We start from the raw sequence: 16,796 nt of genomic DNA, 5'->3' as shown, positions 1-16,796 counted from the left end.
CCAAAGCAAAACTTAGAACTGGTCAGACAGTAATAGCAATCTTCCATCTGACATTCAGGTTCGGTGATGAAGGCAAATGTTAAGAGGGTAAATGGGTACGGTCATTGGTTTGTAGACATAGAGAGTGGGGAATTAGTTGCTTCCCCTGCACCTTGATGCTTAAAGGCTTTCAATATCACATAGGAAGACACCAGAAATGTGAATGATGCTTGGTAGATTGGGCTATAACAAGACACATTGCCATACTTGCCCACTCTCTCATCTGGATGACTCCCAACGATAGGGGAGACAACCTAATGCCTCAGAGTCAGCAAATATCCCAGGCCATGCCCAAATCACCAGAAACCTCTGGAAATTAGTGATCCCTGAAGGTTCTTATGAGAGGCAGATGCCTGAGATGGGAAATGGGTATGGAAAGGGACATGGCGTGGAAAAAGGGGGATATGCTGCAGCAGAAAAGTAATTAATCTGCTAGGTGCTGGCTGATTAAGGTTAGAAAGTATGCATTGTACATTGGAGCCCAGGAGATTAAGAGACAAGTCACTCAATTTCGAGGGCGAATGATGGAGCATTTTGGCATCAAACATGTTAATGTGGAAAAGCCAGGCATAAACCATGAACCGGCCATGAACCATAAGAAAGACGGATAGATCTTGTCAGGGAAGCGGGTGAGAAGAGCGAAATACAAGCATCGGGCTTCCTATCCCCAGAAGTGATGCTATGAACAAGCCTAGGCTAATCTTGGCCCTTTTTTTATCATAAACGCTAGCCTCCGTCTGTTTTTACCAACCCCTAACTAGTTTATTCATAGTGGCCCAATACTCCCCACTTCCCTTTGCAACTTCTTTCCCAGAAATGCCACTTCTATAAAACCTCACGAAACACATGTTAAATTAAATTGGCCACATCATCCATATTATTAAAAGAAGCAAAACATTAATGTTTGCAAAAAATAATGGAGGGGGTTTCTAAGAGTTAGAAAAACAGCTGGTGTCTTATCAATTGTAAATTTTACTGCATTTCCACCAGCCGCCAGTATGGGCTCAGGGGCAACCAAGCCACCAATCTTGCTGATTACCATTACCTTCCACTGACCTTCAAGGACACCTCCAAGGCTTCTGTGATGAAACAGCTTCTGATCTTAATCAGCCAGACGTCTAGATTTGTTAAGCCAAGAGAAATACACTATTGTGTTTGTGTTGACTTGTGAATGTATGTGTTTTACCTTGGCTGGTCAAGAAGGACATACTATTATGTGTATAAACCTGAATGTTGACTTCTCTTGGTTTGGAAACTATAATGTTTGTTAATATGCTAATTACATATTGTACTAAGCCAGCTAATTGTTGATTTAAAGAACCCCCTGCTATACCCACTATGTAAATTGATTAAATGCACAAACAATGAGACCTGAGACCTGAGGAAAAATATCATCCCTAATCCTAGACCTGTGGATGTGTACTGAAAGGACAACTGTAACTTTTTAAGGGACATACAGTTGTGCTCAAAAATTTACATACCCCGGCAGAATTTTTCCTTTCTTGGCCTTGTTTCAGAGAATATGAATGATAACAAAAAAACTTTTTCTCCACTCATGGTTATTGGTTGGGTGAAGCCATTTATTGTCAAACTACTGTGTTTTCTCTTTTTAAACCTCAATGACAACCAAAAACATCGCATACCACAGGTGGCGTCACGAACATTATCTCGATAAAAACTTCATTCCCCTTTTACTTTTCCCCTTTTATTGACCGCCCTGGGTCACAGACCAGGTCGCTGCCACCGTGACATCCCCCACCATCGACTGGCCCGGTTACCGAGTACCCCACGGCCCAGGGGGCACGTCACATACAGTTGTGCTCAAAAGTTTACATACCCCGGAAGAATTTTTGCTTTCTTGGCCTTGTTTCAGAGAATATGAATGATAACAAAAAAACTTTTTCTCCACTCATGGTTATTGGTTGGGTGAAGCCATTTATTGTCAAACTACTGTGTTTTCTCTTTTTAAATCTTAATGACAACCAAAAACATCCAAATGACCCTGACCAAAAGTTCACATACCCCAGTTCTTAATACCATATATTGCCCCCTCTAACATCAATGACAGCTTGAAGTCTTTTGTGGTAGTTGTGGATGAGGTTCTTTATTTTCTCAGATGGTAAAGCTGCCCATTCTTCTTGGCAAAAAGCCTCCAGTTCCTGTAAATTCCTGGGCTGTCTAGCATGAACTGCACGCTTGAGATCTCCCCAGAGTGGCTCAATGATATTGAGGTCAGGAGACTGAGATGGCCACTCCAGAACCTTCACTTTGTTCTGCTGTAGCCAATGACAGGTCAACTTGGCCTTGTGTTTTGGATCGTTGTCATGTTGGAGTACATGTATGTCAAGTACATCCCATGCGCAGCTTCCGGGCTGATGAGTGCAAATTTGCCTCCAGTATTTGCTGATAACGTGCTGCATTCATCTTTCCTTCAACTTTTACCAAGTTTCCTGTGCCTTTGTAGCTCACACATCCCCAAAACATCAGTGATCCACCTCCGTGCTTTACTGTAGGAATAGTGTTCCTTTTATCATAGGCCTTGTTGACCTCTCTCCAAATGTAATGTTTATGGTTGTGGCCAAAAAGTTCAATTTTGGTCTCATCACTCCAAATGACCTTGTTCTAGAAGTTTTGAGGTTTGTCTCTGTGCTGTTTGGTGTATTGTAGGCGAGATACTTTGTAGCATTTGCGCAGTAATGACTTTCTTCTGGCGACTCGACCATGCAGCCCATTTTTCTTCAAGTGACTCCTTATTATGCATCTTGAAACAGTCACACTGCTAGTTTTCAGAGTCCTGAATTTCAGCTGATGTTATTTGTGGGTTTTTCTTTGCATCCCGAACAATTTTCCTGGCAATTGTGGCTGAAATTTTTGTTGGTCTACCTGACCATGGTTTGGTTTTTACAGAGCCCCTGATTTTACATTTGTTACATTTCACAGTTTGAAGGCTGCTGACTGGCATTATCAATTCCTTGTATCCCTTTCCTGTGTTATACAGTTCTACTACCTTTTCCTGTAGATCCGTTGACAATTCTTTTTCTTTCCCTATGACTTACAATCCAGAAACGTCAGTGGCTGGATGAAAGATGCAAGAGAGTGTCTGGATCCAAGAAACTCACTCCGCTTTTATGCACACCCACTGATTACAAGCAAACAGGTCACGGGTGAGGATGTTACCTTTAGTAGCCATTCAAACCCATTTGTGTCAAATTCTATGCATGTTATCAGGCCAAAATCACCAGAGTATGTGAACTTTTGATCAGGGTCATTTGGATGTTTTTGGTTGTGATTAAGATTTAAAAAGAGAAAACACAGTAGTTTGACAATAAATGGCTTCACCCAACCAATAACCATGAGTGGAGAAAAAGTTTTTTTGTTATCATTCTTATTCTCTGAAACAAGGCCAAGAAAGGAAAAATTCTGCCGGGGTATGTAAACTTTTGAGCACAACTGTATGTGACGTGCCCCCTGGGCCGTGGGGTACTCGGTAACCGGGCCAGTCGATGGTGGGGGATGTCACGGTGGCAGCGACCCGGTCTGTGATCCAGGGCGGTCAATAAAAGGGGAAAAGTAAAAGGGGAATGAAGTTTTACCGAGATAATGTTCGTGACGCCACCTGTGGTATGCGGCTATATGGAGCCGCCGCTGCGGTGCAGATCCTCTGGAGGTGATGGTGACAAAGCAGAGTTGGTTCAGCTCTCCACAGGCAGAGCTTAGCTCCAGGGCAGTATAGTGATGCTATGAGGTAGATGTTGCTGGTGCAGTGTAGTGCAGGGCTGGTGATAGCGCAGCAATAATCCTAGGACACAGTGGGGTGCAGTCTTCAAGGTGTTACTCACAGTTATCACGCTGCTCCAGGTTACAACTGCCAGATTATAGCCACCCACGTCGTCCTGCGTTCACCAAGAAAGGGGTTCAGTAGCTCTCAGGTATTTCAGGAGTACTTAAATGGGACCTTGTTCTATGTTCCTTCCTTGGTCGTTTTCCTGCGCTGGCTCTCACCCTCCTGCCCCTCACAATCAGTGTCCCAAGCCAGTAGCCTTGGGTCTTGTCGGTCAACATGCAGTCCCCTGAACCCTATGTGGCCACCTTTTCAGCGATGTAATTGTGGTAGTTGGCAGCTTCGCCTTGCAAGTACACTAGCCTCTGGTTATCTAGCTGAGCCTGATTCTTCTCCACTACTTTAGGGGCCGGTCCCCTCTGCGGCCTGATCCCTCAACGAACCTGTAGATTCGGGCGCACGGATGTCTTCTACACTCACCGTGCCGCTGGGATCCCCTCTGTCTCTGGAGCCTTCCCTCTGCTCCCGTCCTCTTCTCTCAGTCTTTCCTCCTGGGCCCCTCAGACTAGGCCCCTGCTCCTTTCTCCACTCCTCCTGAGCAGAGCTCCTCCAGAGCTCCTGCTCCCAACTCATTCTCCTCTGAACTCTCGCCACAGACTGAACCTCTTCTAAATGGTTCCCTTCTTTCTTATACTCCTACTGAGGATGCTCCCCTGAACTACTTCCTCCACCCACACCCACTACATGGTTCCCCCTCTCTCGGTTATCCCCCTTCCAACCAGGGACAGGGCCCAGCATTGTACACGTGCATCTTGCCACGCCTGCTGGTCTGGAGTGGTGTAGTGTTGGATGCAAGTGGGTAGATCCCGGGTAGTACCCCATCCTTACCTGAGAGTTGGGTACCACACCTCTGGGTGAGATGCAGTACCTCTGTGGTGACTGAACCTGCAGGGGCACCACATATGCCTATGTAGCAGGGAGAATTGAAAGAGAGAATCAAAGATCAAATCAGACTCTTCAGGACATCAGCTTGGTAGCATGGCTTTATCCAGAGAGACACTGGTTTGGATTCTACATGATTCTGGCCTAAGGGTACATGGCCCTGACTGGAAGGATACAGCTTCATTGACAGAGAACCCATGGATACATTTGGGGAGACCAGGTTGGGACGATGAAATCACCTGGCCCCATGGATATGTTGTTTGGGGTTGCCAGGTGGGACCCCTCTGGTTGCCTGGAACCCATGGAGACATTCGGAGAAGCCATATTGGGACCAGCTAGTCATCTGGCCCCATGGAAACTCTCGGAGAGGCCAGGGTGGGACCCTTGGGTCTCCTGGCTTGTACCTCGATGGACTGTCAGCTTCTTAAGCTTGCCATTACCTCCTCTCTGTGGGGGCCCGCTGGTTGAGGTAGTTGGCCCTGGAAGTCCCAAAGTCACAGCTGTTCTATCCCAGGCGGGCGGAGCGGAAGAGTGAGACTCTGTACATTTTGCACCATCTTGGGTATGGGTATTTGCTGGGACTGTTCTATGTGTTTATTGTCCATTTAGAGGTTTAAAAAAGTATTGCCACACTGTTTAACCCTCTCCCTGTGTTGTCTGAGTAGTGTTCTGCCCATGGAAGACCCCGGGTCTTCACAGCTTCTATGATTCACTCTATGCAGAAAGAGCCCACATGGTCCCCTTCCACATACCCACCCTAACTTTATCTAGGGTGGTACCGTTTACAACTTCTGTCTCTGTAGGTTTCAATTTACCCCACCCTCTCTGTTTCTCTTTTAGCCCTACACCCAACTAAGCCTCTCGCCCCCATCCTTCCGGCTGCCCACCAATAAGTCATATGCTCCTAATCCATGGCTCTGCCTGGGCTCCGGGTTCTATTTCTATGGAAGAATTATCAAACTTTTCAGATTAATGGATTTGTACTGCATCTATAAATTCTAATATACAGAATAATGTTTCATCATAGAAATCCTTAAGTATCCAAACTCTGTTAGGTAAGGGTTAAAAAGCCAATAACAAGATTACTCTTCTTTCCAGACATCTTCCTAATTTCCGTAACGTAGGCAGATCCTGGTATGAGACATGCAGGTGTGGTTACATGGCCTCAAGGGCTTTAAATACCAGTCCCTTGAATGCCTTCCATCCCAGTACCCTGTCCTGTCCTTGCCTTCATCGGATGCGACGGGGCAGAACAGCACCGATGTGCCATGCAATAACTTAGCTTTCTAGTGCCACTAATTGAAATGAAAATGCGGTGCTCCTGAGAAACTCTGCACGATGGCAATACAAGAAGCAATCTGTAACTTTGTCCCTTCTTGTATTGCAGAATTATAATCACCAGGGGAGTGACAACTCATAGACTGCAGCCAATTTCCTGCATTGTTAGGCAGATCTGGAAAAGCGCCTAATTTCTTTGTGGTGTTCGGATGACAGTCCCCAGTGTGGTGGAAAAGTTCCTTCCTGTACATGTGAGCCTTCAGTGTCCCACAGCAAACGCAGCCCAAAATTACTCACTTTCTCATAAGATGCAGATGGTCCCTGTGTAAGGTCTAATTTGTATTGTGTGCAAGTTAATGAGGTCATACTACAGAAGTCGGGAATATTGCGGCCTGTGTCTGATCAGGTCTTAAGAGAAATCTGCATATTATGAGCGTAAAATTACGACCTTGGGAGAAATTTGTGGAAAGTTGGAAGGAAAGGCTGAGAGAGAAGAAAACTCCGTGGGCTTTGAGATGTTCCTAGTGGGACTGTACAAAGTCTCCTCTTAACAGTTGTTGTAGAGATGTGTCTGCTGCTAGAACTCTGTGTGGCATTGACCTGGTCTCTAATCTGAGCTGCTGTTAACCTGTGATTTCTGAGGCAGGTGACTCGGATAAACTTATCCTCAGAAGCAGAGGTGACTCTTGGTCTTCCTTTCCTCATGTGAGCCAATTTCTTTGTAGCGCTTGATGGTTTTTGCAACTGCACTTGGGGACACTTTCAAAGTTTTCCCAATTTTTCGAACTGACTGACCTTCATTTCTTAAAGTAATGACGGCCACTCATTTTTCTTTACTTAGCTGCTTTTTTCTTGCCATAATACAAATTCTAACAGTCTATTCAGTAGGACTATCAGCTGTGTATCCACCTGACTTCTGCACAACACAACTGATGGTCCCAATCCCATTTATAAGGCAAGAAATCCCACTTACTAAACCTGACAGGGCACACCTGTGAAGTGAAAACCATTTCCGGTGACTACCTCTTGAAGCTCATCAAGAGAATGCCAAGAGTGTGCAAAGCAGTCATCAAAGCAAAAGGTGGCTACTTTGAAGAACCTAGAATATAAGACATATTTTCAGTTGTTTCACACTTTTTTGTTAAGTATATAATTCCACATGTGTTAATTCATAGTTTTGATGCCTTCAGTGTGAATGTACAATTTTCATAGTCATGAAAATACAGAAAAATCTTTAAATGAGAAGGTGTGTCCAAACTTTTAGTCTGTAGTGTATATATTTTGGAGACTTATCAATCAATGAAACCTAAAAGATAGGATTGTCACAAAAATATTAATGCTTCTGAAATTCAGAAAATGCTCCAGTCTCATATAGTCCATAGAAAATTGGTCCTGGCTGTAGTGTAGGCAATGAATTTTTTACTTCAATGGGACTCTGGTATCCATTCCATGGTGCCCTTAAGAGACACAGTAGGGTAGAGTTTTCCTGGTCTAAAGTCTTAACCAGCTAGTGCAATGTCTTGTTCCTGATGTGCTAGTGGTTATTGGCGAATATACACACGGTAGAGACAGATGATATCAGGACCTTGGTGGTGACCCAGCTCTGGTTAGGCACATACTTTTTGTTAAGTAGTATTGACCTATGAAGGACTCATTTAACTACATTATAAGCAAATAGCGAGTTATCAGTTGACCCAAAGGTCAATGAAAACAGGTGGAAGGCACCTTAAAGGGCCCCAGTTTAATCTTTGCTATGGAGGTGTTACGTGGTCTGTGGTGGTAGACATGGGTGAGGTACTTGTCTGAGGCGCCCTGAAACGTTACATTAAAGTGAAGGTCCCACCTGGGTATGTGGATTTGTGCCGTGAGGGCCTTACGCCCATGCAGACCACATGTCACCGATATTGCTGGTTTGCCAGGACAAGATGGTTCACAGTTCAATGAGAGAGACTACCTATCAAAAATATTTTTTTTACTGAAAGGCAACTTGGTAAGGGTTATATACTAGGGATAGCGGGTACAAAGTCTTATGGACATTTCCTTTACAGTATGAAGCATTTTCCACACAGTATCCTTCCTCTGTAGTATACTCCAAGTCATTCCATATCCACTGTTTCTCCCTATTACACCACATATCAACTTTAACGCTACAGTCCTGAATAATAAGTCTCCTTTACTAGTTCAGCTGTTCCGTGTCCTATTTCTTCCACTACTGGCGCCTTGGATCTCCCGCTTTCCCTTCACTAGTGTCATGTACGCAGTCTTGTTTAGTCCCGTTACCTTTCATAATTTCATACAAGCTCGAGGTCTCGTGGCTAGGCATCCTCTCCTAGGACCTGTTTCCGGAAGACCACGCTGTCACTAATCCTTAGGATCTTGCTATCCCTTCTCTTTGGTCTCATCTCATTTACGGTCACCCTTGACTGCGGCACTGTATACCTTGAACCAAGTAGTCCACTCACTATGCACTCAAGGCCCTAACTGTTCCCCACTGCTCCTAAACTATACACATAGTAAATAATGCATTATTTCACACTACTAAACTTACATTACTGCACACTATACAGGAACAGAATACATTACAATTCAAATTACTCAATATTTACATAAGACTCAAGACATTATTTACATTACACTTTACATCACACTAATGTGATTGTTGTCTTCAGGGGTAGGAACAGGACTGCAGCAGTCTACCACCCTTACAGAGGTCCCTTTCTGCCTACACCATCGTCCCTGGTATCCTAGTGGAAAAGTACTTAGTCCTAAATTATCTAAAAATCTGTTGTACTGTCCATGCTTTTAAAGTGGTTTATTGTTGTCTTGTACCTTGTGTCTTCCTACCTAACAAAACACTTTTTGATCATCAAGTAGAAGGCACCGGAACCCTGTTGTGATATAGAGGATTTAACTTGTCCTATTTAAAAAAAAATCAATTTTTGCTGCTAGAAATGAGAAGGGGGACTAGTGTCTATAAAAAAAAAAAAATGCAGTAGAGATGAAGGAAGCCTAAAACCATTGTCCCTGGTATCCTAGTGGGAAAGTAATTTATCCAAGTCACACTAGTCTAAAGATGTATTGTTTTGTCCCTGCTGTCCAAGTGTCCCCTATTGTGGTGTCTTGCATCTTCCTCTTCCCTTGCTTCCCCAACCAGACTCAGTCTTTGATGGAGGAGCAAAGCGGAAGACTGTCGGTAAATCAAGTTCAGTCTTGTCGCATGGGGAGTTTTATTGGAGCCTCGATTTTGACCAGACAGCCATACTTTCGACTAGGTCATTAAAACCTCGAAGCCATCAACATCCATTAAGATATTAAGTTTAAGTACTTGTATTCCATCCCTTCAATGTGACTTCCCCCTCCGCCCTGCTAGAGATTCTCTCACTGGCAGGTGTTGAGTACAGGGTGGATGATTCAGGACTTGAATATTTATACACACCTGTTTCCTTAAGTCCGGTGTAACCTATTCTCTCCGACTGCCCATTATATGGAGGAAGATCATTTCTTGCTCTCACGAGATATGGGCTTGGCAGCTTAGAGTTAAAACACAAAACAAAAGTGACCTTCACAAAGGTAATACCTCTGCGGCTCGCCTGTTACCACAAGTTGTAATCACCATTCCTGGAATGGGAAAGGCTATTATGACTGGGCAATGACTTCAGCGAGACATGTACACCGGATCTGATTCATCTCAGCCCTCAGCCAACAAAAGTCACTTATGTTTCTTTGGATCACTTCAGAAAATTTCTCATGACCTATAGCCGGGCTTTGCTCTGTTTATTTAATGCCTTGCAAGATACAGGTGAACTGGACGGCGTTGATTTCAAGCTGTCATCAATCAATGAAAAAGTTCAGCAAATGTGCCAATGTCCGGTGCAATGTATTCTCCTCTGGAGAGAAGAATATGTCCTCCATTATGTGAAATACAATGGAACATGCCATGAACACGCCAACGCCATATGCAATGATGCAAATTAGCTCCTTTCCAGGCAGAAGAAAACTACATGTTTTATGCTCTCCTCTAGGGGAGGTGCACACAACCATTTTTCTCTCCATCTGAGAAAAATGTTATGATTATGCTAACCGTACTCTGATCAGAGTTTTGACTCGATTGGGATCTCGGATTTTCTCGGAGGTGAAGAGAAAAAAAAAAAAAGTTTTTCCACCCTCTCCATTATGCCAGTTTGTGAAAATTGGACCACACTAGCATTTCATCCAATTGAGGTCCGATTTTTTTTTTCAGAAACCAAAGACATAAATAGGTAGGTGAGTGTCATCCGATTCTCGAAAGCAAAAGCAAAATTGGACATGTGCACAGCCCCATAGAAAAACATGGGTATGAGTGCCATCTGTCAAAACCACGGATACCAGTGCCTTTATAAGTCAATGTTGACCCTTTAAGGAACCAAGAACCATGCCATATGACATAGTATATTGACCCAAACTAGAGTCTTCTGTGCAGATAGTTGTTTTTAGGTTCTTGTTAGAGATGAACAAATTTCACAAAATTAGTTTCAGGCTGGATTCAATTCTGTCCAAATAAAAAGTCATAAAATTGAAGATTATGCTCTGAGGTCTCTCGAGACCCCAGAGCATAATAAATTCAGGTCCGAAAAGAGGTTAAAAAAGATTTAATATACAATCCCTGGCCCATCAATCTCCTGTCCTATGGCTGGAGCTTCCCACCCGGTCATCCGCCCACTCCCACCAGTCTTCAGATCGGTAATTGGATCTTTCCTTGTTGACTAAACCTCTTATGGTCACGAAGTGAGACAGGAGGGATGAGGAGCAGGTCTACGACAGGTCAGTATAATCATTTGGATTTTATCCTCTCCAGAGTATAGAGACCAGTGGGCCACCATTTTGCTGGATTTGTGCAACTCAAATGCCCCCAAAATTTGTAATGATTTTTGTTTTGAATCAATTCACTCACATGTAGTTTTTGCTCTTTGTCGGAGCAGAGTAGGGTATTGATTGTCTGGGTTAGAGGTGTCAATAATGCCAGGTTTCAAACTGTAATTTGGATACTTATTCCCAGGGTACCTATAAGTCTCCCTATGACAGCTTGCTAAGGGTAAAGTAAGGAAAAGGCACCCCCTAAACCGCCATCAAGGACCTCTTTTTCAATTAACCAACAAGGACCCTCCACTGCACAGACATCGGCCAGAACTCCTAAACAGCTGACTACTAATGCAAAGCACATTTTTCTTTTTGGAGGAGACTCTGGTGTGGTGAAAAATTCTGTAACAAGGCTTGTTAAATGGTTGACTTATAGGATGGCTACCTCCAATAAGTGGCACTAAAGAGCTTGCTTTCTTTCTCTTGGAAGAGAGCTAATTTACATACCCTTTTCCCAGTAAGAATTGCCTGACCTACAATTATACCAGTTAGCAATCACTACGAGTAGGAGCAGTCCCTTTTAATAGACTCCACGTGGAATGAGATGCAGATGAAGGTGCAGTTAGGCCCATAGGTTTGCATGGGCATTGGCCTCATAGATCAGTAGAACCTGGATGGGTCGATCCTAAGGGTCTTATAGAAATATGCCAGATATATAACCCCCACTCTTCATCTGACAATCTCTTCATCTGACAATCTGTTTGCATATCCACGGGTATGTTCCTGCATCCATTCCCTGCAGTATCCACTGATCTCTGCTAATTTCATTCTATCTATCCTGGGTATGTTCCTGCATCCAATCCCTGCTGTATTCACTGATTTCTGCTAATTTCATTCTATCTATCCTGGGTATGTTTGATCCCATCCGCAAGCTTATCACTTCAATCCTTTGATCCCAATACACACTCCATCCCCATCCATCTATTTCCTGAAAACATTTAGCCTGTCTCCTAATTACTCCCCCCCTCCACCCTTGCTTTTGTGAGCAGTCTTCCTGCGGTTCCTCCTCTCCTGCACACACCTGACACACCTCATGTGCTGTTACAAGCTCCATAAATCTAACAAGCTAGGTCTGGCAGAGACCGTGGGTCTAGCTCTAAAGGGTCGATTTTAAGGGTCTTATAGAAATATGCCTGATATGAGCCAGAAGTGACCAGAAGGTACACGTAACTATTTACTAATTGTACTTAGTTTCTCTTTCTCATTGACACGTAACATTCATTATGCTTATATATATCCTTACAGTTTTTGCTCCACTAATCCTCACTCTCCTTCTCTATCCCCAAACCCCAGCACCCTCTAACCAAATCACCATCTCTCCTTCCCTCTTACCCGACCCCACCTGACCTCATCTGCAGACCTGCTCCTCAACCTCAGATCTATCCTACCAAAACATAAAAAAAGCCGGACACTCTCCTTCTCCCACCTGCTTTCCCTCTCTCTGCTTCTCCTCACTGCTGGTGACATATCTCCCAATCCTGGACCCCTACAGCTTATAACTTCCACTAATTCCCCCACCTATCGCTTCCAACGAACTGCAAACTACCGCAACCTCTCCTACGTAAAACCCATGCCCCTGATGCCCACCCCCCTGCTCCATCTCTCTGAAGCACTCTGGAATGCCCACTCTGTCTGCAACAAGCTCCATTTTGTCCACAACCTCTTTACCTCTCGCAATCTCTCCTTTCTGGGCATAACAGACACATGGCTGACACCCTCCGACACTGCCTCCCCTGCTGCGCTGTGTTATGGTGTCCTCCACTTTACCCACACTTCTCGCCCTGGTAACAGACATGGTGGAGGAGTAGGTCTTCTCCTTTCCACCAACTGCACCTTTAGCCCTATTCCACCTCTACTCTCCCTTATTCTCCCTTCTTTTGAAGTCCACTCTGTCTGCATCTACTCTCCCTCCAACCTCCAAGTGGCTGTCATATACCGAACTCCAGGCCCGGTCACTGCCTTTATTGACCAATTCTCCACCTGGCTTCTTTACTTTCTGCTGACATTCCCACCATCATCTTGGGCGAATTCAACATCCCTACTCACAATCACCAGCCAGCAGCATCCACACTCCTGTTGCTTACTTCATCCTTTGGACTTACTCAGTGGTCCTCCTCAGTCCCCCACACAGACGGACACACATTAGACCTCATCTTCACCCGACTCTGCTCCCTATCTAACCTTACAACTTCCCCCCTACCCCTATATGACCACCATATACTTACGTTCTCATCCCTGCCCTCCTCACCTGTCACCCATGTCCAGCAACTAGCACTCCCCCGCAGAAACCTTGCACATCTAGACACTCACACACTCTCTGACTCTATTCTACCACTGACATCCATATCTTCACTCCACGACACAGAAAGCACCACTGCTTTCTACAATGCCACTCTCGCATCAGCTATTGACTTGGTCGCCCCTCTTATGCATGGCAGAGCATGACTAGTCAATAGGCAACCCTGGCACAACAGCCTCACTAAACAGCTTCGACAAGCATCCAGGGTTGCGGAGCTGCGTGGGAAGAAAACACATTCTCAAGATGACTTCACTGCATTCAAACAAGCAACACTCGCATTCAAATCAGCCCTCACCTCTGCTAAACAGGTCTACTTCACAATCCTCATATCTTCCTTATCCTACAACCCTAAACAGCTATTCAACACTTTTAAATCTCTCCTCCGCTCTCCACTGCCCCCTCAGACCTCCGTCATCTGTGCTGAGGAGTTTGCCACACACTTCAAAAACAAGATTGACCAAACAAGGCAAGTCTTTACTGTCCAACCACTACAGCCCCTTTGTTTTCCAGACCATTGCCCTTCCCCCATAACCTCCCTTCCCAACATCAAGGAAGGAGACTTTACTCAGCTCCTCTCCAAATCACACTTCACCACTTGTACACTCGACCACATCCCATCCCACCTCCCCCCCAACCTCACCCCCAACCTCACCCCCACATTCATCCCATCCCTAACCCATCTCTTCAACCTATCACTAACTTCTGGTACCTAACCTGCTGCCTTCAAACATGCAACAATCAAGCCCATCCTCAAAAAGCCATCCCTCGACCCAACCGCCTTGTCCAGCTAACGCCCTATATCGCTGCTCCCATTTGCCTCCAAACTCCTTGAGCAACACATTCACGCAGAACTTTCCTCTTAGTTCTCACCTAACACTCTCTTCGACAACCGACAATCCGGCTTCCGCCCCCACCATTCCACTGAAATTGACCTTACCAAAATTACTAATGACTTACTTACAGCCAAAGCTAACAGACAATTCTCTGTCCTCCTTCTTCTTGACCTGTCCTCTGCTTTCGACACAGTTGGCCACTGCCTCCTACTACAGGATCCTCTCTTCCTTTGGCATCAAAAACCTTGCCCTATCCTGGATCTCCTCATACCTTTCTAACCGCACATTTAGCATATCCCACTCCCACACTACCTCCTCACCCCGCCCCCTCTCTGTTGGAGTCCCTCAAGGCTCTGTCCTAGGACTCCTACTCTTCTCAATCTATACTCTTGGCCTGGGGCAGCTCATAGAATCCCATGGCTTCCAGTACCATCTGTACGCTGATGACACCCAGATCTACCTCTATGGCCCAGATGTCACCTCTCTGCTGTCCAGAATCCCAGCATTTCTAGCAGCCATATCCTCCTTCTTCTTCTCCTCCCGCTTCCTCAAGCTCAATGTGGACAAAATTGAACTCCTCATCTTTCCCCAAACTCGCATATCTTTCCCACCTGACCTTTCTATCACAATAAATGATATCACACTTTCCCCTGTACCGGCAATCTGCTGCCTCGGAGTAACCCTTGACTCTGCCCTGTCCTTCAAACCCCACAGTCAAGCTCTCGCCACCTCCTGTCATCTCCGGCTCAAAAATATTTCCAGAATCCGTCCTTTCCCCAACTCTCAATCTACTAAACTGCTTGTGCATGCCCTCATCATTTCCTGCCTTGACTACTGCAACATCCTCCTTTGTGGCCTACCTGCTAACACTCTCGCAGCCCTCCAGTTCATCCTTAACTCTGCTTCGCGACTAGTTCATCTCTCATCTCGCTACTCCTCTGCTATCCCCCTTTGCAAATCCCTTCACTGGCTCCCAATTGCCCAAACTACTAACACTGACCTACAAAGCCATCCATAACCTCTCTCCTCCGTACATCTCTGAACTAATCTCCCGATATATTCCCTTACGTAATCTCCGGTCCTCCCAAGACCTCCTTCTCTCCTCCACACTAATTCGTTCCTTGCCCAATCGCCTCCAAGATTTCTCACGAATATCCCCCATTCTATGGAATTCTGTGCCTCAACACGTCCGATTATCCGCCACACTTGGATCCTTCAGACGGAACCTGAAAACCCATCTCTTCAAACAAGCTACAGCCTGCCATGACCTCGCTTGTTGCCACCTCAACAACCCCGGAGCTACTGCAACCCCCCCAACCTGCTGTCTCCTTCCCCCTTACTGTAGAATGTAAGCCTGCAAGGGCAGGGTCCTGTTCCCTCTGTATCAGTCTATCATTGTTAGTTTGTTTACTGTAAGTGATATCTGTATTTTGTATGTAACCCCTTCTTATGTACAGCGCCATGGAATCTATGGTACTATATAAATAAATAATAATAACCTTTTGAGATGTTCGGAGGCATAACACATCATTCGCAAAAATTTATGGGGTCATACTGTGCATCCATACCCCAAATTTTTCTCTAAAATAAAAGAAGTCTGGCTATGTTTCGAACATTGAGCTAGTTTTCCAGATACCAGACCATCATGTTCATCACAAGACCTTTTACTGTATTTTTTTTGGTATGCATTGAATTAATAGTGCAGTGCAGCCTGCAATCAAATCAAAGAGCCATTTTTTGGGGAGGACGATGCAGTTTGTGAAATAAGGGCATATCTTCTGAGATACAAGATGAGCAGTTTGATTTGTGCCGCCCTAGTCCAGGGTCCAGTCTGGTCACTCCGTGGTGACTAGTCTTTGTTTCTACACCCAGCATCCTCAGCTCGACAACCTGTGCATCTCTTGTGCTTACTGATCCCTGAAACATCATATTGCAGCCCCACGCACGTCAAGAAGATGTTGCAAAGGGCCTTGTAAGCTTCAAAGGTTTCCAGAAGCAAAGGTGAACACTGGAGCAGTGTAAACTGGATTTCTCATTTCTAATATCTAGTACTTACCCGGCTAGGTGTTTGCATCTCGCAAAGCATCATTTTCCAGCGCTCAAGCAGTTAAGGACAGCTCACGACTAGACCGAATTCTTTAGCCTTCTGAAATGAGGCTTTAGGGAGTGCACAGAATCATTATGCCATCCTGAGATTGACTAATTAGTCTAGATGCTGGTCAGAACTTGCTAAGTTTAATAAGCTATTGCAAAACTTTTCCTGTGGTCACTGAGCCAAATTATGGTTTTGCAAGCAGAACACACAGTCCTACCTGACTAAGAAGCAGAAGAAAGGTCATGTTCCAAGGTGCAAATAACGTGCATTGTATATGGTATATACTGCAAAGGACTGAGCTACAATACCAGACCTAGCACATGGACAAAGAGGTCACAGTGTACAGGAAAAAAAAAGGGCTCCATCCACTCTTGTTAGTGGTTCTAGGAGATTGTTCTTCCAATCAGTATGGAACTCCTCTAAGGGGTCGTTACAAAGGTAAACTAATTCTCAAATTGGTCCATAGATACCATAAATGTCTTGATTGTTTGATATCCTTGGGTTTGATCACTAGAACCCCCACTGATCATGAGGGCAAGGATCTCTGTGGGAATTCATTCACTTCTTTGGGAGCAGTAGTGGGCCCGCTGACCACCCCTCTATTCACTTCTGTGGGAGCAGTGGTAATGCATG

General features: G+C 44.9%; 1 protein-coding gene across 3 annotated transcripts in view; it reads right to left on the bottom strand.

Moving 5' to 3' along the window:
- LOC141152857 (uncharacterized) overlaps positions 1-16,229 on the bottom strand; it is a 36,233-nt gene extending 20,004 nt beyond the window's left edge. Inside the window, exon 1 of one of the 3 annotated variants that reach the window (XR_012247172.1) lies at positions 16,125-16,221. The gene's annotated coding sequence lies outside the window, so the exon portion shown is untranslated. Of the gene's footprint in view, positions 1-16,124 lie in introns of all 3 variants that reach the window. The other 2 variants (XM_073637503.1, XM_073637504.1) reach the window with 2 other exon arrangements.
- Positions 16,230-16,796: the final 567 nt, after the last annotated feature.

This window comes from Phyllobates terribilis, unplaced genomic scaffold, assembly GCF_046119375.1.
Source record: "Phyllobates terribilis strain yellow unplaced genomic scaffold, ASM4611937v1 Scaffold_7__3_contigs__length_470593459, whole genome shotgun sequence".
Classification (NCBI taxonomy): Eukaryota; Metazoa; Chordata; class Amphibia; order Anura; family Dendrobatidae; genus Phyllobates; species Phyllobates terribilis.
This window is presented reverse-complemented; position numbering and strand designations above follow the sequence as displayed.